The sequence below is a fragment of the Amblyomma mixtum genome, chromosome 2, assembly GCF_055824585.1.
Source record: "Amblyomma mixtum isolate Tamu chromosome 2, ASM5582458v1, whole genome shotgun sequence".
Classification (NCBI taxonomy): domain Eukaryota; kingdom Metazoa; phylum Arthropoda; class Arachnida; order Ixodida; family Ixodidae; genus Amblyomma; species Amblyomma mixtum.
Window position 1 is genome coordinate 135,175,235 of NC_143013.1, and position 25,649 is coordinate 135,200,883.

General features: G+C 46.4%; 2 long non-coding RNA genes across 2 annotated transcripts in view; one reads left to right on the forward strand and one right to left on the reverse strand.

Annotated features, from left to right (window-relative positions):
- The first annotated feature begins 606 nt into the window (after window positions 1-606).
- Window positions 607-25,649, forward strand: part of LOC149360996 (uncharacterized) — a 38,000-nt gene continuing 12,957 nt past the window's right edge. The window contains exon 1 of the long non-coding RNA XR_016288368.1: window positions 607-818. This is a non-coding gene — a long non-coding RNA (uncharacterized LOC149360996). The remainder of the gene's footprint in view (window positions 819-25,649) is intronic.
- On the reverse strand, window positions 16,526-23,777 carry LOC149360997 (uncharacterized). The gene is made up of 3 exons (XR_016288893.1): window positions 23,494-23,777; window positions 22,507-22,687; window positions 16,526-17,487 (listed from the first exon to the last, which is right to left on the reverse strand). It is a non-coding gene; the product is annotated as an uncharacterized LOC149360997 (long non-coding RNA).

A 25,649-nucleotide genomic window follows, 5' to 3' on the forward strand; every position in this document is an offset into this window, starting at 1 on the left:
GTCGCTATCTACTTGCGCACAGGTCTCTCTGCAATACCAGTCGAAATGTTTGGCACGTCACATGAAGTTGCCGAACTGTGCGCCGCAAAGTTGCCCAACGGCTTGCTGGTAGTAGCTGCCTACTTCGCCCCTACCGCACTCACGAAAGACGTCGTGCACTTCCTGCAACTCGCATTAACCGTCCATCGATCCACACCGATGTTAGTAGTGGGGGACTTTAATGTTGACATAAAGACAAACAGCAATTTCCTAACACTTATGCGGGAGAACATCCCGTTCCTCTCGCTCGTAACGCGTCCCACGGCTGTGACAACCTCGCGAGGCACTTGTATAGATCTCGTCTTTGAGAATCAAGCATTGGTGTACCAAGTCGAACATATATCAGTCTATTTCTCCGACCACAAAGCTTCCTTCATGACTGTCAAGAACTGTTAGTGGAGTCTTTGTTAAAGGAATACGTGTGAAAAATAAAAAAAAAAATCTGTGATAGCGCATACATGTGTTGCTCGATTTCTTTGCCTCAATCTATCGAAAAGGTGAAACAGCTTATTTGCTGCGCTCAAATTTCGCATTAGGAAGTAACGTAATCGTCGGTAATTTTTTGTTTTGGTTGTTTGCAGCGGCGCGGTCCGAAACACGTGTTTCAAGTGATGTCAACAATGGAAGCGTATTAGAAGCGAGTTGCGTGCTGCGATGCGTGCGAGCGTTCAGATGGCATGGCTCCGTCCGACGTGTTTGCTCTGTCAAGGCGCTGACCGGGTGTTGTTCTGGCCTGGACATGCTTTCTGTTTTATCCCTGGGCGACCTTAGAGCGGCAGGTGAGCTACTGTCTTGTTTTGTCTGCTTTGAGTGTGCTTCCTTCAGTTACACATAGAGGAGGCTAGTGGGGATGAATGCAGCGGTTTCGTATGTCGCTCGAACTTTGAGGTGTTTTGTCGTGTTGACGGTTGCTTCCCGACCGTAATGCCTTTCGTGCAGCGGTAGACGAAGCTGGAAATCGACATTTTATCGCTTGACTCGCGGGCTCCTTCGTAGGCTAACAAGAAAGCCAATTATACCTGCAGTCAGATTGCGTTAGCGCGCTTTCTCTCAGCTTGCTAGCGAAGGAGTTTGGCTACCTAGGTACTTTAGGAAGGAAGTAAAGAAAGTATTAGGAGCAATGCAAAGGGAGAGCAGCCGGTGAGGATCTGACAACAGCAGATCTGTTAAGGGACAGAGGAGAGATTGCGTTAGAAAAACTAGCCACCCTGTATATGCAATGCCTTGTGGCCTCGAGCGTACCAAAAGTTTGGAAGATCACTAGCATTATCTTAATTCTTAAGAAAAGGGACGTCAAGGACTATAAATATTATAGGCCGATCAGCTTCGTTGCCTACGAGGTGTTAAGGCGAAAGCCTTCAATGCCTCATACTGTCGTGACCAAGACGTGTTAGCAAATGTGTCCATGTTTCGGATGCATGCCTTATATGGGCATATGCCAATCAATAGCCAATCGAAACTTAATCGGGTGCAATCGAAAGACATCGGAACGTGATATAACATGACATGACATCGGAACATGATTATATAATTGCACTTAATTACTAATTGGTAATTAGCAGTAGTTCAGAAGTGGCATGGGGAACTGTGCACTGCGTCTGCACCTTACTAACACTAATTAATCAGTGTGCTAGTTAAGGTCACGTTAACTATCACTAACCATACATTAACTAGTATCACGAAATGTGCAAGTCATGCTTAACTATCATTAACCATCGTTAATAGTTAGACGTTTCTAGACATTGTGTCGAACATTCTAGAGAGTTCCATCACTTGACAGGTGAGTGACAGGACATGATGGATGGCATTAGAACAATGGTAAAGACCAATTAGCCTAATTAACCTTTTTAATCAGACCACAATAAATAAATGAAACCAAGTAGGAAATTGGTCGAGCTCAGGAATCGAACCAGGGTCTGTGGAGTGCGAGACGAGCACGCTAACCACTCCGCCATTCCAGCTCGATGGTTTGGAATGAACAAAGGTGCGTCTAGCTAATAGGGTGTCTTTGTTCACTCCCATCTTCCTCCCTTCCCTTACCGCAAGGTTCAGGTGTCCACCGAAATATGTGAGAGAGAGCGAGATACATTTCCTTTCCTCAAAAACCAATTGACCATCGAGCAAGGCGTAGAGCCCAATGGGCGATGGCGTTCTGTGGACTCCCTGGCAGCGTTGCAGGACGCTGTCGCGTTCCACACTTAGAGGCGAAGCTTAACATCTTAACCACACATCAGTGACACAAGCAGCAACACTGCGCTTAAGGCTTTCGCCTCACCGCACTTTTGGTCAACAAAGTACCCCTTGAATTTTTTTTACTGAGGTAATCGCTAATAGAGTCGGGACTACTTGAGAGTTCAATCAATCAAATGATCAGGCAGGCTTTCAAAAAGGGTACTCGACAATAGACCATATTCACGCAATGATTCAGGTGTCAGAGAAATGCGTAGAATATAACTGACCCCTGTATATAGCCTTCATTGATTATGAGAAAGCAATTGACTCGCTGGAAACCTCAGTGGTCATGCAGGTATTGCGGAATGAAGTTGTACAAGAGTGTTATGGGAAATACTGGAAGATAGCTACAATGACTGCACAACTATCGTAGTCCTGCATTAAATCAGTAATAAAGTTCCAATAAAGAAAGGTGTCAGGCAGGGAGACATGATCTCGCCTATGTTATTCACTGCCTCTTTACAGGAGATTTTCCAACGCCGGGATTGGGAACAGTTGAGGATAGTTATTCAGTTGAGGAGAGTATATTGCCACAAAACTGACTAAATTTTGTTAAAATATTGGTGATATGTACTTTGCATTATATAACTGGTGCCCTCCAATTTGTTTGTCTTCTGTTTGCTTTAACTGGACTCATCCTTTTCAGTAACTGCTTACTGTTCTATAACTGTTTTATCTGGAAGTTGTGTATTTTTTCAAGTGTGCCCACCCCTGTAAAAACCCCGGTTGGGGTTGACAGTATATCGAAATAAAATTTAAAAAAATAAGAGTTAGTGGAGTATACCTAAGTAATTTGAGATTCGCTGATGACATTGGTTTGCTGAGTTACTCAGGAGATGAGTTGCAAAGCATGTCGACAGGCAGAGCAGAACTGTGGGTCTAATAATTAGCATCCAGAAAATCAAAGTAATGCTCAACAGTCTAGCAAGGGAACAGCAGTTCACAATTGGTCGCAAGGTGCTGGAAGTGGAAAGAGAATATGTCTACTTAGGGCAGGCAGTGATCGCTGATCCGGATCATGAGAGGGAAATAACTAGAAGAATAAGGATGGGGTGGAGTGCATATGGCAGGTTTTCTCTGATCATGAATGGTAGTTTACTGATGTCCCCCAAGATAAACTTATAGAACATCTATATCTTACTGGTACTCACCTACGGGGCAGAAACGTGGAGGCTAACATGTTAACGACAACGCAGCGAGCTGTGGAAAGAAAAAATTACCGACGATTACGTTACTTCCTAATGCGAAATTTGAGCGCAGCAAATAAGCTGTTTCACCTTTTCGATAGATTGAGGCAAAGAAATCGAGCAACACATGTATGCGCTATCACAGATTTTTTTTTTATTTTTCACACGTATTCCTTTAACAAAGACTCCACTAACAGTTCTTGACAGTCATGAAGGAAGCTTTGTGGTCGGAGAAATAGACTGATATATGTTCGACTTGGTACACCAATGCTTGATTCTCAAAGACGAGATCTATACAAGTGCCTCGCGAGGTTGTCACAGCCGTGGGACGCGTTACGAGCGAGAGGAACGGGATGTTCTCCCGCATAAGTGTTAGGAAATTGCTGTTTGTCTTTATGTCAACATTAAAGTCCCCCACTACTAACATCGGTGTGGATCGATGGACGGTTAATGCGAGTTGCAGGAAGTGCACGACGTCTTTCGTGAGTGCGGTAGGGGCGAAGTAGGCAGCTACTACCAGCAAGCCGTTGGGCAACTTTGCGGCGCACAGTTCGGCAACTTCATGTGACGTGCCAAACATTTCGACTGGTATTGCAGAGAGACCTGTGCGCAAGTAGATAGCGACTCCCGCCGCTCTGTTGTGGTCTTTGCGAGCACCACAGCAGTATAGGAAATCTATGATTTCGAGAGGCTCTTCGGGATCCATCCAGGTTTCAGCAAAGCAAAGTACAGAGGAATGGCGCAGAATGTGATCGTGGTGTACGTCCTTGGCATGTGCGGCAAGGAAGCGTACGTTAAGAATGTGGTTGTGAATGATGAATCAAGTGCTGCCAGCGAATGACGCGTCCATTGGCTGTCTGCGTGTGTTACTGATGTGTGGTTAACATGCTAAGCTTCGCCTGTAAGAGTGGAACGCGACAGCGTCTTGCAACGCTGCCAGGGAGTCCACAGAACGCCATCGCCAATTCGGCTGTACGCCTTGCTGGACGGTAAATTTATTTTTTGAGGAAAGGAAATGTATCTCTCTCGCATATCTGGGTGGACACCTGCACCTCGCCGTAAGGGAAAGGGGGAAGATGGGAGTGAACGAAGACGCCGTATTAGCTAGACGCGCCTTTGTTCATTCCAAACCATTCAGCTGGCATTACGGAGTGGCTAGCGTTGTTGTGTTTCTACCCCCCCCCCCCCCCTTAACTCTCTTTGTGTGTTCCCGTCACACCTGTGTCCACTCGGACCACGTGGGCCCGATCATGCAGCTACAGTGAACATTCATCGAGGTCGACAACCTCGCGACGACCATGGGAAGTTGGATGCTTGGAATGCCCCTCCGAGCCTCAGCGGATTAGTGTAGCAGGAATGTCAAAGGCCATTGTCAGCAGTAATCCCAGCGAAATTCCTTGAGCAGAGTGCAGCGGCGACGAAGGCAGGCGAGGCCCAGGAGCTATTGTCCGAGCAACCACCGTGAATGCGGAGGCGACCTGGCGGCGCCGGTCACGCTAGCGGATAATTGAAGAATTCTGTGTCCCCGACTCGCGTTCTGGGCAATCGGCGGGGAGGCAAGTTCATTCCCCTGCTGGAGGACTTCGGGAGATTCCTTTCCCGCAGTGCTGGATGAGTCAGCATTCTCCCCCTCTCATCGGCCCAGCTGTGGGAGAGTGAAAAAGCTCGCACCTGCCCAGCCGTGGGTGGTGACAAGAACGTCCCCTTCGGTCCATCCGATTGGACAGTGCTCGTCGACCATTATTCCCCAGCCAGGGATCTGGGGAAACCGGACGATATTTAACTCGGCCGTGAGTGTGGCCAAGAAAAGCCTGCTAGCTCCAGTCGACTACGGTTGACGAAGACGTTGCCCTTCCACTGAGAGCCATTCTCAGCCCCGCTCTATGTAAATAATGTAAATATGTGAATACACTTTTTCCTTCACTTCCCCTACTCCCCGTCTCCGGCCCACGTTTCCTTCCTCCTTCGGCACTGCGGCGGTACTCCTGGACCCGATGCCTGGTGGGACACGCTCTAGCATCGACAAATATACCAACTGGTTGGCAGCGGTGGGATCTTCCACGCTTGGTCCTGGCTTCAGCAGTGGTGAGCGCTTGACTTTCTTTAAGAATCTGCCAGGCTTGATACTCTGGAAATTTATCACTTCCTGTAGATTGTTTTCTGCACGTGCTCGCTTAAGCATTTCACGTAGCAGCTTATTTTATGAAAGTCCTCGTTCGGAAGTTGCCATGGATTTGAGCAGGCTAAAGAAGCCAGAGTTGATGTTGCTGTGTGAAAAGCTGGGTATTGAGGCCAGGAAAAGTCACAGAAAGCCGCAGCTGATTGAGGCTATTAAGGAATGTGGTGCTAAGGAGCAGGGTGACAAAATTTGGGAGACCTGGGAAGTCATTCAGGAGGGAATCAGGAACGCTAAGGAGGAGGCCGACAGGGTTGAAAAGGAACGCAAGGAGAAGGCCGTCAGGGTTGAAAAAGAACGCCTTTACCAAAAGGAAGCAGCTAAGGAGGAGGCCGACAGGGTAGAGAAAGAACGCCTTTACCGCAAGGAAGCCGCTAAGAAGGAGGCTGACAGGATTGAAAAAGAGCGCAAGGAGAAGGCCGACAGGGTTGAAATAGAATGGCAGGAGCAATGCCGTAAGAGACGCGCTGAGCTCGAGGAACTACGTAAACGAGAGCAGCAGGAGCTCATACGTACGACTCAATTTCTCAGACGGAAAAGGGCCCGAGATCGGTTGCGGACTTTTCAGAGAGGCGAGAGCTTCAGAACGTTCCTCGCGAGTTTTGAACAGATATGTGCGGAAGAGGAACTAGATCAGGGCGAATGGTCAATGATGTTGCTGGCCATCCTTCCTTGCGATGTCAGCGCCGTATTAGCGCGACTGTCCGATGAGGATGCCAGAAACTACGACAAAGCGAAAAGTGCCCTCTTCCGACACTTCAGAATTCGTGTACAGACCGAGTCTAAAATCCGAAGTGATAGCAGCGAGCAGCGCCCCCATCAGTGCGTCAGCGACCAGCCAAAGAGCCCCGCTTGGTCAGCTACGCACATTGTAGTTGCTCAGAAGAACAGTGACAGTCGGGAAATTGATGTGATAATCTGCGGCACAGAGCGTCGTTGTCTGCCACCTGACAGCGACTGTGGCGCTCCAAGCCAGAGCGCGGCGTTAGATGAAAAGCGCGATGCCGCGCAGATTTTCCTTGCAACCCAGATAGGCGTAGGCGCAGCGCAAAAAGGTAGTCCTCCAGAAAGCAGTCGCGCGCTGAAAGCGGCAACTGCAAGTTCTATTGTAAGCGAGGAATGCGCCTCAGCGCTGCCTCGAAACAATGATCAGTTCAACGATCAGGGAACGACAGCCGCTCGCGACCAAACACCAGAAGTTGAGTTAGGCTCCACTGAAACCAGCGTGTCTTTGCCCACTGCCCGCGTCGCGATCGAGAGCCCGCTCGAGGTGCGTCTGACCGAGGCAGCCGTCTCCCAAAACCTGCCTAAGCAGCAACCCTCGATTTTCTCAAATCGCTTGGATATGCTGCCCAAAGAAAAAGGCCTTTGTTTTGGAGATAATGCTGCGCAGGTCCTTACCATTTCGAATGCTCGTGAGGTCGCAACGCCAGCAGAGCACGTGGTTGAAGAGGGCAAACCTCAACCTGTAAGCCCGAAGCCTGTAAATTCTCACGGTGATGAGCTAGAGCAGGCTTTATTGCAAACTGGCGATGAGGCGAACGCCGGCGACTTTACCCGTGACGGCTCCGCGCTACCTAATGACGAGCCAGCCCAGGACTTACTCACTTTTAGCACAGGGGTAAAGAGCACCGATAGTAGTGCAAGCTATAGTGAGTCTTCCGAATCGGGCGCAAGTGATGAGCTGGGGCTAGGTGAGGAACTGATTACGAATCTAGTGTTGCCCCACTCAGATGGCTTTCTCGAACTCCTTCGTGTGGACAGGGAAACGTTCACCGCTGAGCAAGAGAAAGACCAATCTCTACGCAACTTGAGTCACCAAAGTGACATAGGTGTGTCACGGAAGAACATACCTTTCCAGCTCCGTTCTGACCTGCGGTACCGCCAGTATAAGGATAGGAAAGGTATCCAACACGACCACCTTACTGCCCGCGTCGCGATCGAGAGCCCACTCGAGCTGCGTCTGACCGAGGCAGCCGTCTCCCAAGACCTGCCTATGCAGCATCCCTCGATTTTCCCAAATCGCTTGGATAGGCTGCCCAAAGAAAAAGGCCTTTGTTTTGGAGATGATGCTGCGCAGGTCCTTACCATTTCGAAGGCTCCAGACTTCGCAGCGCCAGCAGAGCACGCGGGTGACGAGGGCAAACATGACCCAGTAAGCCTGATAAATTCTCACGGTGGTGAGCTAGAACAGGCAATTTTACAAACTGATCATGAGGCGAACGCCAGCGACTTTACCTGTAATGGTTCAGCGATTGCTAGTGACGCGCCACGCAAACCACCTGCGAAGGTTTCCACGGAGCGGCAGCGCACAGAGGGGGCCAAACGGGAAGAGTTAATTAAGGGGAAAGTGCGGCCCTTGTTGAATGCTCGACTGAAATCCAAACCGCGTAGCCGCCCCAATTTGGCGCCTCGGTGCTCAAGAGTTCGCACCCGCCCCGTGGGAACACAAGCCAAGAGAACGCAACGCGCGCACCCAATCCGAGAGAGACGGATACGCTGGCACGGCATTCGCACTCGTTCGCTCCCTTCTCGCATTCTGCTTTCTGAGCGTCAGCTAAACTTCAGAACCGCGAGACTTGGACGAAGAACAGTTAAGGGTCCCAAGCTGAAATTCCTAGCCTTGTGTCCTGTTGCACCTGCTAGAGCAGCTATCGGACCGCGGCCGCGCAGGGGGCGGCTGAAAAATAGGAAGCAGTAAATTCCTCTGATCGCAACGCTGTTTGCAGACGGATTCGAGGAATAATCCCGTCTTGAGTTGAATGCTTGTCTCTTTTGTTCATTTAACTCTCCTGTACAGAAATGCAAGCTGGAATTCTTAGCATTATGCAATGTCTCATCTGCTAAAGCAGCTGTCGGACCGCGGCCGCGCAAGGGGCGGATATGACGCATAATCTCATATTGAGTTTAATGCTTGTTTTTTGTTCTTTTGTTCATTACACTCTCCTATGCGAAATGAGAGCGAAATTTTGGAGGTTGGCATTGCCGGACTCAGTTTACATGCGTTGCACTAAAGTGCGAGGTAATGGAAACGCTGATGGCCTCAGCCGAAGCTTTCCCGTGTAATGCCCTTTCCTGACTCCACGGACGTTAATCCGCTATGCAAATTTGTATTTTGTTTTTTTTTTTGCTTTAGCGGGAATCATTTTTGTCTGTTTTGTATGTGTGTTCAGCAGCTCCACCTTCCCTTTGTGCTCTCACGGGCGGTGGCTTTCTGTGACATACACCGTGCTACGGCACCCCCCCAAAATTTTAGGAAATTTTCCTCCCTTTTGGCTAAACAAGCTCTGTGTATTCTGGTTTGGTCAAACATGTCAACTTTCGGAGGAGGACGTAAATTTCACGCTACAGCTCATTTTTTCTAAAGAGGTTTTGTTGACCGAAAACAGCTTGGCAGTTCTTGAAGTCGGTTTGGCGCTTTCTGCTTGTTGGGCTGTGTACCTTGCTGGTTGAGACCGTTACAGTTGTCAACGAAGCAAGAAGAACCTTTAGGCCCAGCTGTGACCAAAAGCTGAACGGACACAACTCCAGGTCTCTGCGCGCAGCAGCGTTGGCTGCAACCACTACGAGACCTCTTCGGGCGGCGGACGTGCTGTTGTGTTTCTACCCCCCCCCCCCCCCCTTAACTCTCTTTGTGTGTTCCCGTCACACCTGTGTCCACTCGGACCACGTGGGCCCGATCATGCAGCTACAGTGAACATTCATCGAGGTCGACAACCTCGCGACGACCATGGGAAGTTGGATGCTTGGAATGCCCCTCCGAGCCTCAGCGGATTAGTGTAGCAGGAATGTCAAAGGCCATTGTCAGCAGTAATCCCAGCGAAATTCCTTGAGCAGAGTGCAGCGGCGACGAAGGCAGGCGAGGCCCAGGAGCTATTGTCCGAGCAACCACCGTGAATGCGGAGGCGACCTGGCGGCGCCGGTCACGCTAGCGGATAATTGAAGAATTCTGTGTCCCCGACTCGCGTTCTGGGCAATCGGCGGGGAGGCAAGTTCATTCCCCTGCTGGAGGACTTCGGGAGATTCCTTTCCCGCAGTGCTGGATGAGTCAGCATTCTCCCCCTCTCATCGGCCCAGCTGTGGGAGAGTGAAAAAGCTCGCACCTGCCCAGCCGTGGGTGGTGACAAGAACGTCCCCTTCGGTCCATCCGATTGGACAGTGCTCGTCGACCATTATTCCCCAGCCAGGGATCTGGGGAAACCGGACGATATTTAACTCGGCCGTGAGTGTGGCCAAGAAAAGCCTGCTAGCTCCAGTCGACTACGGTTGACGAAGACGTTGCCCTTCCACTGAGAGCCATTCTCAGCCCCGCTCTATGTAAATAATGTAAATATGTGAATACAGTTTTTCCTTCACTTCCCCTACTCCCCGTCTCCGGCCCACGTTTCCTTCCTCCTTCGGCACTGCGGCGGTACTCCTGGACCCGATGCCTGGTGGGACACGCTCTAGCATCGACAAATATACCAGCGTGCTCGTATCGCACTCCGGAGACCCTGGTTCGATTCCCCAACTCGACCAATTTCGTTCTCGGTTTTATTGATTTATGCGGTCTAACTAGAAATGTTAATTACGCTATTTCATATTTATATTCTTGTATTTCTTTCCATCGTGTTCTGTCATTAACCTGTCAATTGTTGGAACTGTCTAGGATGTTCGACACAACGTATATGAAACGAGCAACGTCTTACTGAGTGGGGAAGTGCGTGGTGGTGGAGGGAACGCGGCTTCGTACTTATCTGTTTTTTTTCAGCAGCGTCTCCTTCCGCGGACGCTGTTGTCGCTGCGGCGCGCGTCTTTCTTTTCTTTTCTTCTGACCTCTTCATTCTCCTCTATATTAATTAGGCTAATTGATTAATTAATCAATTAAGTAAACTCAGTCCAACTTAGTTGCAGCATCACTATACGATCCCTTTGATTGGTTGCATGGTTACTAGGCAAAGTACAATTGGCCCCATTTGAAATTCGCGCACTGTGACGTCACGAGCATTTCGACCAATTGAAAAGCGTTACATTGGGGGCGGAGCTTGTTACGAGGCCGACGCCGACGCCGACGACGACGCGAAACCCAGGAACGGACGCCAAAGAGCTGCGCTCTAAAATTATAGGCGTAGCGTTAACAGACCTGAGGCGAGCAGAGTGGGTGAGGAAACACTTGCGCGTTAGTGACATCTTAGTCCAAATCAAGGGGCAGAAACTGGCTTGGGTGGGGCATGTAATACGAAGGCAAGATAACGGCTGGTCCTTAATTATGACGGAGTGGATTCCAAGAGGAGGCAAGCTTAGCAGGGGGCGGCAGAAAGTTAGGTGGCTGGATGAGGTCAAGAAGTTTGCTGTGAAACGTTGGCCACAGCTGGCAAAGGTCTGGTTTAATTGGAGAGACGTGAGAGAAGCCTTTGCCTTGCAGTGGGTGTTGTCAGGCTGATGATGATGATTTTAGAGTTCGCAAAAGCCACACACACTGGACTTGGGAAATAGCAGATATGTACGCCAAGGCTCGTTTTAAAGTAGCGCTTAGTGTATGTACACTATGAAACACTCTATTTTTTTTAGTGTGTGCTATCCCGTATGCCCATTTTATACTGGTGCTCCATTCTGCAACGTCGGAATGTCGCCTCAACACTCATTGCAGCTTAGGTAGTGCTGTAAGGAACTACTGAGATGGAGTCGACTTAAGTACTGTAAATGGCTTCATCCCCATGAAAGCCTAATTTTGGGATTTTTAACGAACTGCATGCATCTACTGAAATATTCGTGTCGTGATCAATTTTGGCACAGCATTGGCAAAACAAATTGGAAGCAATCAAATCGTATGATGCGAAGGAATGCTATGCCATTTTTCTTTCACTTGCCAGTTGATTCCAATTCTGATTCTGTTCTTGTATCTGATCACTTCTTTCATTCATTTTGCTGAGTCATTCTGAGTGTGGCACCTCCCTCCTCTCCCATACACGTAGAGAGGGGAGGGTTGGCAGGTGGGGACTTCACACTGGGCGCATTCCTTTTTCAGTCCCGTACTGTCCGGGACTGAAATGGGAATTAGTTCGGTTGAAGATTCCTCATCCTAACCCACTGCCCGAATGTTTGTTTGTTCCTTTCATGTGTCTTTGCTTCTTTTGCGGAACCCCCCTGCTCTCCGTGAAATGTCTGGAAGCCAGAGACGAGCACAAAAGCTGTGAGAGCTGTTGACTGTTGCCAGGGTTCTGGATTCATGAGGTGAATGAGGCCAGTTGGTGAAGAAAACAGATGTTTAAACGCTGGCATAGGCTTCGAATTGGGGGAGACATTTCTGTCTCCCCCAATGCATGAACCAACAGTTGCAGATTACTGGTATGCTTCAAGACATCCGTTAAAAATAATGATAACATCTTAGCGGAAATCGCGAAGCTGGAAATAAATGAATCTTGTCACCGTACCCGTCGTAGTGAAATGTGGAATGTGCCCACACCACGAGCAAACTACTGCAAAGAATCTATGTCACTCCCCTCTTTGTTGGAGCATCGGTTGGAACAAGAGTCGTTCGATCTTTTTTCTAACCCGAATTCTAAGATTAGGTTATTTCTATTGTCTTTACCTATGTTAAGTGTGTAGCATGTTTTTAGTCTTTCCTAATTAACATTTTTTGATGACTACTGTTTATGTCTATTCGCATTCATTTTCGAAACTTGCTGTGTTTTGAGTGACTGCTCAAAGGTTGCTAATACTTTTGTGCTCCTTTATTATTATTTTTTTTTCTTGACGTGTCACAACTTGTGCCACAACGGTATCTGTATGACTGCCAATTTGTAAGGGGGCACGACCCACGTCAAGCTGTTGTCACGGCTTTTTGTCCCATCTCCCCGTCTGAAAAAGGAAATACAATGAATTGAATTGAATTGAAATGCAGTCTTTCCTTTCGGGAACAGTATGATTGTTTTCTCCTTCTCTAATGCTGCATTCGGTGCCACAAGGGCTTGGCGCAATTTAGCGTTGATCCACGCTCCGGCTTTTGAAGCATCTGAAAGTTTGCGCTGCAGTGGCAAAGAGGGGAGGACAAAATGGCCAGCCGTCTCTGCTTTGCAAAGTTTGAGTGCTTGCAAGACATCCGTAAACTGTGTTTTTTAAGCGAATTTGTAAAATACTGAGCTCATTCTAGATAAGTGTTTTACACTACCTGTGGTGCTGCCCCCATTCAGCTTGTTTTTTCCGAAAAAAGAAAAGGCACGAGCACCATATATTCTGAACTGACTCATTCGTTACCAACTAAACCCGACCAGGCATCTTGATTCAAGCATGCGTGCTTGCGGTTGTGCTTGAGCAAGAACTTTGATTCGCATGTCGCATCATGAGAACGCATATGTTCTGGGGATGGTGTTGGCAGAATTTGTAGTGCCAGCGCAAAAGTGTAAATTCCTAGTTTTTTTTTTCTGGCTTTAATTGGCTTCAATTGCAGTCGCAGCATTTAGATGCAAATCGGTGCTCGATATCCCAGCTGGGTTGATGACATAGAAACTGGGGGTTCGATGTGGCATTACAAAAATCGCAACACAGTACGGTGGTGTGAAAACAGGACAAAGCTGTCGCTACATTTCATGCCCGACACATTCAGCTGCAGCATTCTTCATATAAGAGCGAAAACAAATGTTGGCGGCATTCTTGAAATGCTTCCAAGTGTTTAGTGCATTCTCATAGAAAAGCTGCCAAGCATGGCCCAATGTCATGTTCACTGTCTCGAAACTTTTTCTTCGTAGTGTATGGGAAAGCAACTACATTGCCTTTAGTGCCTTTTGTTTTCTTTTTAGTGCGCTCTGTTGTGCATTATTACCTCAGCATAAGCATTCCAAGCCACCACATTTTTGTGGTGCACTGAAAAGCTAAGATGGTAGTTCTTTCAAAGCATGGTGCAGACTTGTACCTTGCGCAATGGGGGCCAAGGTGTCCAGGGTTCTTGATTTCTTCTAGATTATAGCTATGCTCTCTCTTAACCTTGTGTTCAGACATCTGCCAGATTGGCATATGTAACTCATGCCGTATAACAAGGGAATATTAAGGCGAAAGCCTTTAATGGCTCGTGCTCGCGGTCCATGGTGTTCGCGGTGTCCATCTGTGTGCTGGAATGGTGCCTACTGTGGCCTCTCCTCCGTGCAGATTTTCCTTCCTCAAGTTCATTTTCTTCATTACGGCCCCTCTTTGTTCTTTCACTCCCACTTCCTCCCTTCCTCTACAAACTGATGACGGGTGTCCACCAACATATGTGAGACATTTACTGCCTAATTTCCTTTCCTCAAATACAATTTTCAGTTTCTTCATTACGGGGCCGTAATGAAGAAACTGGTATCACTCCCACTTCCTCCCTTCCTGTACGGTGCGGTTTCGGTGTCCACCACGGAGGTTGCTAGGCAAGGGCTCACAACAGTGCGATTCAGGCATCCACTGACCCAGGGAGCCAGTTTGCGCACTTTCTTTCCTTAAAATGATCGGAGTGTAAGACGTCAACGGCAATGCCAATGGGCTGTGGTGACGGCGCCGCTGTGAAACGGGTGCCAAAGAGCTGCGCTCTAAAACACTACAATCAAAAAAGTGACCGCAGTCACCAAACACAATAAAAACCGCACATGCAGGAAGCCCGCCACACGCCAAGTGGTTCGGGAAAGCTGCCTCGTGGTTTGACCGCAACGCTTTTGCCAAGCACACTTTAGAATTTCCAAAGTGTCTTCGGTAATTTTATAAACGATACCTGAATCACATTCCATAAATTTTACCTGGTGTGTCATTTCGCACGTGTTTGTTCTTTTCCTCATATCTTTATTGATTTTATAGCAGAGGCTCATTAATTTTCAAGGTTTGGTAAACACCAGGGGAACATCATGCCTACTTGCTCCTTTCTTTAAAGCATCGGAAACATTGTGTGCATGTGGAATGACGACCCTGCCTGTAGCATGCCCTGTATTCTTCATTTGCTGCATTCCTTTGCTATTGTTGAAGATGGTCCACGGGCAGGCACCCTCCCTCTTGGCACACTCCCAGTGGTCTTCCTGTTCTTTGATGGCTGGGCAGTGAAGACAGTGAAAAAGATTCACCAGTTACTGAGCTGCTTCTGTGGGTTTTCCCTTACAAAAATTTTTAGTAACATTCTTTAGAAAGTCTTTCGACAATTGTTAATAGAACCTATCAACATTGAATAGAAAGTCTTTTAAACGCCTTTGTACATTGTAGTAACAACCTATCAACCGTCTTCCGACAATTGGCCACCGATATCCAAAAGACTCAAGTACATAGAAAGTCTTTATACTTCCTATCATCCCCTTATCGAGTTTGTATACACTTCCTACTGACCCCTTACCGACAATGTCTACCAACACCCTATTAACGGTCTTCCGACAATTGGCCACCGTTATCCAAAAGACTCAAGTACATAGAAAGTCTTTATACTTCCTATCATCCCCTTATCGAGTTTGTATACACTTCCTACTGACCCCTTACCGACAATGTCTACCAACACCCTATTGACGGTCTTCCGACAATTGGCCACCGTTATCCAAAAGACTCAAGTACATAGAAAGTCTTTACACTTCTTATCAACCACATACCGACAATGTCTACCAACGCCCTATCAACGGTCTTCCGACAATTGGCCACCGTTATTCAAAAGACTCAAGTACGAAAAAAGTATAATTCCTACATCAACTTTCGGAAAAGTGTATGTTAACTACACAGTACAACACTTTTACCAACATAGTTTTATCACTTCAAAATCATTTTGTGAACACTATCCTGGAGTGCTTAAAGAATAATAGAAGCAAAATGCAAATTATTACATTTATTGTGCACAAGTGTACATACGCGCTACAACACATGCATGATGCATCAAAATATTTTATGGAGAACAATAGAGGAACAGAATATTGCCTTCGGCACGCTTCCCCTCAGTTCCCTCTGAGTAACAATGACTGACACACAGCAATTGAAAAACATAACAGGTTTTAATTCACGATGTTTCGGCTGGAGGACCAGCCTTTTTCGAGTATAGTATAGCATTCGAAACAAAAGCTGTGCGCTTCAAATGCTGTAGTACACTTGAAAACGACTGGCCCTCCAACCAAAACATCGTCAATTAAATCCCGTTAGGTTTTTCTTACATATATACGAGGTGTTTCAGAGAAGACTAAGTAATTTTCAAAAAACAGGTATTTTGAGATGAATGTATGGCTTTTTCAGCATAGTATTACCAGTGTTGGCAGGCACCAGAAAACTTGTGAAGAGTCTTACGTAATAAACTGGTTAGCTAATTTTTATTAATGAACCTTTTCACTATCAGAAACTTTGTTAAAACATTAAGTTGGGCTAGTTGGTAACGGCTTGAAGGAATCATACTCTTAGCGGTAAGAACACACACAACACCAAGACACACACACACAGGACACCCGCTAGACTTCAACTATCTTTACTGGACACTTGTACGACATAAATATGTATCACTGAGCACACGCAGGTGCCTCGTCATCGGCATCAGGTCTAACTACGCCCTCCCCTCTCCTCCAAGGCATACGGTTGCGCCGATAAACAATCCCTTTTTCTGCCAATGCCAGGGAGGGAGTGCTTACACCCGTCACCCGCCTCTTGAATACGAAAGGCCTGGGAGCCGAGAAAAAAGAAAGAAAAATTATCGAAGTCTTTCGATTCAAGAGGCGGGTGACATGTGTAAGCACTCCCTCCCTAGTGTTGGCAGAAAAAGAGATTGTTTATCGGCGCAACCGTATGCCTTACAGCAGAGGGCAGGGCGTAGTTAGACCTGTTGCGGATGACGAGGCACCTGCGTGTGCTCAGTGATACATATTTATGTTGTACAAGTGTCCAGTAAAGATAGTTGAAGTCTAGCGGGTGTCCTGTGTGTGTGTGTGTCTTGGTGTTGTGTGTGTTTCTTACTGCTAAGAATATGATTCCTTCACTATCAGAATTAGGCGTCTAGTTGCCATTAGAGATTTGTAGCAGTTACATGCACTGGAGGGGTTTCTTTCCCTGTGTGCTTTCAAAAGCGCATGTATTTTCGCACGATGCAGCCAAATTTTGTCGAGCCACAGCGACGAAAGTAATCATGTTTTGTACATTCCAGAAACTGATATGGCTACTACGAACAACTGGCTAAAAGTCTCTAACTGCAACCAGTTGCAAACCTGTGTTAGTTAAAAAGTTAATTATCAGAAATTAGTTAACCAGCTTACTAAATACACCTCACCGGCTTTCTGGTGTCTGCTAACACTGGTAATATTATGCAGCAAAAGCCATATTTTTGAAAACTACTTATTCTTCCCTGAAACACCTGGTGCATATAAATACTGCTCACTTTCCTGTACAACACAGAAACGAAATAATTTCTTCTGTAACATGAAAGTTCCATGAGCCACATAACAAACCCGTGGAAAAAAACTGCATGCATACACACACATCTCTCCAAAACAGCTAAAAAATCCCACACAGTGAAACAATGCTTACACTGTCTTAAGACCAACATTAAAGGCTGCAAACACTAGCGAATTAAAAGTCAAACAAATGCCAAACATATGCTAAATGTCCCCATGGATGTAGATATTAAGCTATGAGCTGATTTTAATAAAAATGCATCAGCACAGAAATGCTTAAGAGACTTTGTTGGTGCACTATCCTGACACTTGTCCTCAATATCAGGCAGCCTGCTTGTTGTTCATCATCATCATCAGCCTGACTATGCCCACTGCAGGGCAAAGGTCTCTCCCATGCCTCTCCAATTAACCCTGTCGTTACTTGTCTGCATCACCAGTGGAAGAGGTAGCGTCCTAGTGATGAGACGTGTGCACGAACAGGTAGCCTTCTCCATGGCAGAATGCAGCAGCAAGAGAACTGCACAAGAAAACATTCAAAGTATACAGTTATAGTAACTTCTAATAGAATCAAACACGGAGCAGCAACAATCAGTTAAATGTGCACTAAAATGCAGCACTCCGAGTGAGTTTGATAAGGCTGCTGAGTAATAGCATAAGCAGCAGTCACAAGACTAGAACTAAATGTAATGCGTCCTTGAACAAGAAAAAGCTATAACAGGCTGTTGTGTTCAATTCTGCCCCCACATTCGAAGACTGAATGATATTCACAGGAACTGACATTAACGTGTTACACCTAATTAGGCAGGCTCGAGACAAGGCGGTAGGTGACTATAGGTTCTAGGAACAGTAGGGGAGAGTTATTAGTAGAGTTCGCAGATAGAAATAGTTTACGGATTATGAATACCTTCTTCCGCAAACGAGCAAACAGGAAGTGGACGTGGAAGAGCCCCAATGGTGAGACTAAACATGAAATAGACTTCATTCTGTGTGCACACCCTGGCATCGTAGAGGATGTGGAGGTCCTCGGTAAGGTCCGTTGTAGCGACCACAGAATGGTAAGGTCTCGTGTTAGCTTAGATTTGAAGAGGGAACGGAGGAAACTGGTGAAGCGAAAGGCTATTAACGAGTTAGCATTAAGAGGGAAGGTAGAGGAATTCAGACTGTCGCTGCAAAACAGATTTTCCGCTTTAACTGAAGAAGACGACCGCAGTGTTGAAACAATGAATGATAATCTATCGTTACAGAGCTATCGTTACAGAGTGCGCCGCAGAAGTAGGTGGTAGGATGGTTCGACAGGATACCAGCAAGCTATCTCAGGAGACTAAAGATCTGATTAAGAAACGCCAAAGCATGAGGACTTCTAACTCCACAGACAGGATAGAACTAGCAGATCTATCGAAGTTAATAAATAAGCGCAAGGTAGCCGACATAAGAAAGTTTAACGTGGAGAAAATCGAGCATGCTCTAAGGAACGGATTTAGCCTAAAATCAGTGAGGAGAAAACTGGGCATAGGTAAAAACCAGATGTATGCGCTAAAAGACAAACAGGGCAATGTCATCAGCAATATGGATAAGATAGTTGAATTAGCCGAAGAATTCTACACAAATCTATACAGTAGCGAATGTAATCATCAAGTTACTGAGGGAGGCAGTCGAGCACAGCAATGGGACATCCTGCCAGTAACGAAGGAGGAAGTAAAGAAAGCCTTAGGAGCAATGCAAAGAGGGAAAGCAGCTGGTGAGGATCAGGTAACAGCAGATTTGTTGAAGTATGGAGGAGAGATTGTGCTACAAAAACTAGCCACCCTGTATACGCAGTGCCTTGTGACCTCGAGAGTACCAGAAGCTTGGAAGAACGCTAACATTATCTTAATTCATAAGAAAGGAGACGTCAAGGATTCGAAGAATTACAGACCAATCAGCTTACGAGGGGGTACCCAAAAGAAACCGGAATTATTTTTGTTTGAACTTATTTGTTCACATTTTAAGCACAGACCTTCAATCTCCTTCAAAGTATTCCCCACTTGCAATGATACGCTTGTCGAATCTTTCATTCCATTTTTGTAAACATTGTTTAAATTCATCTTTTGTGATGCTTGACAGTGCCTCCGTCGTTTTTTTCTTCACCTCAGCAAAATCAGCGAAACGCTTTCCATTCACCTATTTTTTCATTCTAGGAAACAAAGAAAGTAGCACGGGGCAAGGTCAAGAGAGTATGAGGGTTGAGGAATAGGGGTCATGCCATTTTTGGTCCAAAATTGTCGTAGAGACAGGGCTGTGTGACCAGGGGCATTGCCATGATGGAAAAACCAGTCACTCGACCGCCACAAATGTGGCCGCTTCCACCGCACACTGTTGCCCAATCTTTTCAAAGCATCCAAGTAGAAAGCCTGACCCTGCGGAACGAATTCTCAATGGACGACACCTCTCACGTCGAAAAAACAAATCAGCATTGTTTTGAGGTTTGGTTTTACCTGACGAGCTTTCTTGAGGCGAGGTGAATTTGAAGTTTTCCATTGGCATGATTGTTGCTTTGATTCAGGATTCGATTCAGGAACACTTGAGTTGTCCCCATAGCATCGTCCTTATACGTCTTTCTTAATATTTCAAGAGTTTCCATTTTTTCCGACCAAAAATCAGAATTTTACCGGCGCACGCTGTTCACGAAAATCAGCCATTGCAAAAACGACGTTCACACAAAACAGTCGTCACTCTAAAACTCTGCCTAAACTAGTCTGACCTCCTTCAACGACGGCACTCGGCTTACTGACTCTGGAATGTTCGTTCTATGCGCTCCTAGTGGCAAAACGCGATACCACAGAAGCTTTGCCGACCAAAAAATTTAGTTCGGTTTCTTTTGGGTACCCCCTCGTATTGTCCGTTGCCTACAAGGTATTTACTAAGGTAATCGCTAATAGAGTCAGGAAAACCTTGGACTTTAGTCAACCAAATGATCAGGCAGGCTTTCGTAAAGGATACTCGACAATAGACCACATTCACACTACCAATCAGGTGATAGAAAAATGCGCGGAATATAACCAACCCCTATATATAGCCTTCATTGATTACGAGAAAGCATTTGACTCAGTGGAAACCTCAGCTGTCATGCAGGCATTGCGGAATCAGGGTGTGAAAGAGTGTTATATGAAAATATTGGAAGATATTTATAACGATTGCACAGCTACTATAGTTCTCCATAAAGTCAGCAATAAAATTCCAATACGGAAAGGTGTCAGGCAGGGAGACATGATCTCGCCAATGCTCTTCAATGCCTGCTTACAGGAGGTATTCCGGGGACTGGAATGGGAACAGTTAGGGATAAGAGTTAATGGAGAATACCTGAGTAATTTGCGATTCGCTGATGACATTGCCTTGCTAAGCCACTCAGGACAAGAACTGCAAAGCATGATCAACCAGTTAGACAGGCAGAGCAGAACGGTGGGGCTAAGAATTAACATGCAGAAAACCAAAGTAATGTTCAACAGCCTAGCAAGGGAACAGCAGTTCGCAATTCGTAGCGAGGTGCTGGAAGTAGTAAGAGAATATGTCTACTTAGGGCAGGTAGTGACCGCAGATCCGGATCATGAGAGGGAAATAACTAGAAGAATAAGAATGGGGTGGAGCGCATATAGCAGATTCTCTCAGATCATGATTGGTAGCTTACCAATATCCCTGAAGAGAAAAGTATATAACAGCTGTATCCTACCGGTACTCACCTATGGGGCAGAAACGTGAAGGCTAACAAAGAGGGTTCAGCTTAAGTTAAGAACAACGCAGCGAGCTATGGAAAGGAAAATGATAGGTGTAACGTTAAGAGATTGGAAGAGGGCGGAGTGGGTGAGGGAACAAAACGCGGGTTAATGACATCTTAGTTGAAATCAAGAAGAAGAAATGGGCTTGGGCAGGGCATGTAATGCGAAGGCAAGATAACCGCTGGTCCTGAAGGGTAACGGAGTGGATTCCAAGAGAAAGCAAACGCAGCAGGGGACGGCAGAAAGTTAGGTGGTCGGATGAGATTAAGAAGTTTGCGGGGATACAGTGGTGGCAAGTGACAAAGGACAAGGTTAATTGGAGAGACATGGGAGAGGCCTTTGCCCTGCAGTGGGTGTAGTCAGGCTGATGATGATGATGACCAAATTAGGCTACCACGAAGAGATATTTAGCCATTCCAGTCATATGAAGATAACATGCAGGCCATAAAATATAAAAATTATTTTGTGTTTCTGATTTGTCTGCACAAAAATTCAGGCAGCTTTTGTTTTCAAAAGTGATGGTACAAAGACATTGCAATATAATGCACATGTTGCTGTAGATAATGTATCATTTGGAGCTATACCAGGTGTTAGGGGAAAATGTATGAACAAAGAGTACAAAGGTGAGCAAGTTCGTCAGGGCAAGAGTGGCACACTCTAAAGCAAATGAATCAAAATATTAAGGCACACACTGCGTCAGATACAATACTTGTAAGTAAAGCTGCATAGAACTACAAGCGATAAAAGCCTCAGAAACGTGCCCCTAAGGGAGCAGCTGGACTGGTAGTTTTTTATTTGTCCCGCAGCACATCCCTCTAGTGCTGAGGCCTGCTCATATCTGTTTTAAGTTAAGAATACAAGGGAAACAAGCAAACAAGTGTTCCAAAGAAGATAAAAATGTGCACTTAGGTTGTTCTTTAGGAAATTACCTGTCACTAATTGCAGCAATAAATACCTCGAGAAAGAAAATAAGTTATTTACACAGCTTATTACAAACCTTGATGGCACGGGAGAAAGGCAACATCAAATGCATCGGTTCAAGTAAAGCCAGGGGTCTTGTTAAGGTCACAGCAATATTTGTTGACTTAGGCTCAGCTAGTGTAATGCAATCAGTAACTGAACGTCGGCATGAATAAAAAAAACAATGCACCAATACTCAATTCCAAACGCATTTCAACTGTACAGTGCAGTCAGTTGTGACAAAGGGAGTGTGAAAGAAAACCTCAGCAATGCTCATGACATCGAATAAGCACCTTTCTTCTGTACAGCTAAAATATAAGCTTTGCAGGGTTTCATGTAATGCAAGGATAACCTGGTAAGGTATCAATTATTGATGCTAGCAACAAATATGCTTCTAAAGCAGAGTGCTCCACTTGAACGCCAATATTCAATTATGCATTGACCGTTAGGCCATGCCTGTCACATCACTGGTTCACTTCAAACATGCCATACCTTGTAAGAGGTAGGTACTGCTGAAGTAAACCTATAAAATTTATTTGCTGCTTTTAGACTGCTGTATAAAGGTCATGAAGCAGATAATTGTTTTAATTTGGTCTATACAGTGGTCAAGATTTCCAAGCACGAGAGGCATGAGGGAAAAAACTATAGAAAGCATTTCACACTATAACACAATGCACTTGACTAGGGGAGTGCTTTCATGACGCCCGCAATATCTTTTCCCTTTCTCTTGGTCCTCTTTTAAAAGAAAAAAAAAACGAAAGAGAGAGGGAGCCTGGACCAGAAGATTTTTGGCAGGCTAAAAAAGACAAGGAAAATATACCCACTTGTCTACCTATCCTTTTACAAGTGGCACATGCTTGATATCCAGTGTCAATGGCTGATAGGCTGAACCAGCAGGTCTTGATGTCATTTGCCTCTGGTTGAGGTAGCATTGGCTCGATGACAGATGAAAGCTGGTGCAAAAGTAGCGTGATGATACCGGTGGAGCAGCTGTACAGGGCTTGACTGCAGGTGCATTTGAAGAAAGGCTGCATTAGAGCCATGCTTTCATAAACATCACAGAAGCCACATCCCATTAAAACCTCTAGCTGTTCAGTCCAATGTGTTCATGAGTGGAGGCTAATTATTAATTACCTATGCCTCCAATAGTTAGCAAAAAAATGGTTTACAAAGCTTGTCATACTTTTCTTAAAGCTATTATTCGCGAATCACGTTATACTTTTATCGCTTCAGACTGAAAATGGGGGAATGACATAAATGTAGTGAACGTAAAAAAATAAAATGACAACAAACCTTCCATTGTGCGATTACCTCAGCTGCACTGCAATGGAATGGTTCTGCTATTTTTAATCGTCGTTTCGTTGACCAGAACTATCAAGAAACACAGCACTTGATGTGACTGCGACGTAGAACGGGCAATGCTCCTTATCCAGTAAACACTCAGGCAGCAGAATCAAAAGACGCACGCCGCTACAAGCACTTTTCGTTCTTATGGTCTCCTTTTCACGCGCTGCTCCTGTTCAGTCGAAATAACGAATCAAGCAGCACCCCATAGTTCTCGGCGTGCAACCAAATTCTATCACATAACTCCTGCGCCGAGGATCTGACGCAAACAGCGTGAGGCGGCGGGTTAAAAGTTGCATAGTTGGCAAGCGAGCGTGTCAGAACACCTTCTCTCTGCAAACGATCGCGTGGTGCCCGCATTTTGCACCTCACTGCGAACAAGACGTGAAGACCAACCCAAATGCATTCGCAGCCCTCAATCATACCCCCGACACATCGCAGAAGTCATTTTCCAGTTCTGTACTTACATTTGTCAACGTTCACGGCAAGCCGTTTCTTCTATCGGGCATCGGGCGCCGGCCGCTCTCGGCGTGGTTGCGTGCAGTACGTCAGAGCAGTTTTTGAGCACTGCGTGCGCGTAAGAACGTCTTCCGCAGCACTGGAGCCATCTGTCACCTTCCGAGTTCAGTCACACTACCACAACACTAACGAGGCCGCACATTTAACACAAACAAACTGAAGAAACGCACCCACATCACAACCGTCGCACCCCGCCAACAAAGAGTCGTTTCAGCGTCCTAAAAAAGATAGTGTAGCGCGCGCCCAACATGAGACTCGCAATCCGCCGCCAGCGAACGGAAAGGTGGCGCTAATGTCGCCTAACTTTACACGCGTTAAAAAAAGAATTGATAAAGCCCTTTTTGCCACAAACTTGTTGCATTAAACGACAAAATATTTTGTTTCAATTACAAAGTCAGCAAATTGGAATGATTGCGGTGAAAAAATGCGACTACTCACAAGCATCTGTTTCTGGCGGCGCTGCGAACGAAAGCTTGGAAAACCGGGCAGCATGCCGGGCAGCTACAGGCGACGCATCTGGGGCCAGGAAAGCCGCAGCCGCTGCACGGCTGCACTGTCTGCCTAGTTCTAAGGCTATAACTCAGCTCCCCGTAATTGCGTCGCAGAATAAGGAATGATGATGATGTTGCCAAACGCTACTGGTTTCGGTTTTTATTTTCGCATATTGTGTGGCTTAGCGTACTCTACACAGCTTGGCTCATGCGATTTAGTGTACGTGTGTGTACCTAGGGAACACGAGCGTTCGCACGCCGCTCTAGCGTGACGCGCGAAACTTTCAAGGCTGCGCTGCAGCATCGCCTCTGTTTTGTGTGTGTTTATATCACGTCATTGGACACCTTGCACGCTCTTTGCTCGAGCGAGCCCCGCCGACAGTCGCGCTACCGTAGTCTTTTTGTGTGCTTCCTTGATTGCTTTTTGCCTCTGCCTTATGCGGTCCTCGGCTCGGCCTCACGTCCGCTGATGGCAGTAAGAAAAGGCGAAGACTGAACACATGCTTTCGCGCGTCTACTCCGTATGACTACGTTAAAACCCAACACTTTATTCCAGGATTCCTTAGTCATTGCATTACGGGAAGATAGAAAATACAGCTCTCACCACGTTTTCCCTCGCCACAGCTTCGTACCGTGTTTGCGTTGAAGGAGATGCAAGTGAAGATGCGGAAGAGGCACTGCGCCTGTGTTTTAGCGGTGCTCAAAGTGGGGGCTGCTCTCACCCTAGCTTTTTCCATACTGGAAGCTCCTCTGTGGCTCAGTACTACCGAAAAATGTAACAAGTCAAGAATGAGGGCTTATAGTGCTCCAATTGCCGTGCACCTTCCTCATGCAAAGCCCTTGTTACCGCAGTTGAGTACAGCGGGCCGCTGTTACCTGTTTTGCTTCTCTATACTTCTCTTTATAGTATCGGCTGCCGAACATGAATAAAAATTAATATTGCCTTGCCTGAAATTTCGCATGTACAGTCGCTGAGGAACGAAGCAACTTGAGTTCTCGAAGCTGTAAGCCTGCACACGTTACACAGAATTTACTCAGAGCGCGAAGCGGTGCGGCCCTTTTCGCGCGGGGTTTTTCAGTCCCGTGCGATCAGCCATTGCTGGTCGCTCGAGGAGGAGGGTAGTGCGAGGGTTTAAATTGGGCGCTCCCACGTGGAGTGGCATAGTGTACCGGGCACTTTTGCATGGCGGGCAGTGTGCAGGGAAAGTGTGCTTGCGGTGCAGGTTCAGGAAGCTGGTGACATAATTTGGGCGCCATTTGGGCTAGCGAGAACGTGTCATTCAATGAGTGTGGAAACACATCGGTGCAATGCTAAACTTGAATTTTTTTGTAGCTCGCAACAATAATCCCTCTGAAACCTCAGAGCGAAACGCTCTTAATGCTAGTGTGTTTTAGCACCGTCGTACGGTATATCACTGTTCAACTGCACGTTAAAATATGACCTATCAAGAATTACAACAATATCAACACCAACGTGTTTCGAATTGGCAGAGTTGTTGTACAGCTCTGCTGAAATTCTTTGTTAGTTCTGAAAGGTTAAATCTGTTAAAAGACTGCCTGAGTACAGAATTTAAGGACGAATACGCAGCAGAAAGCATTGTTTTCGTGTAGAA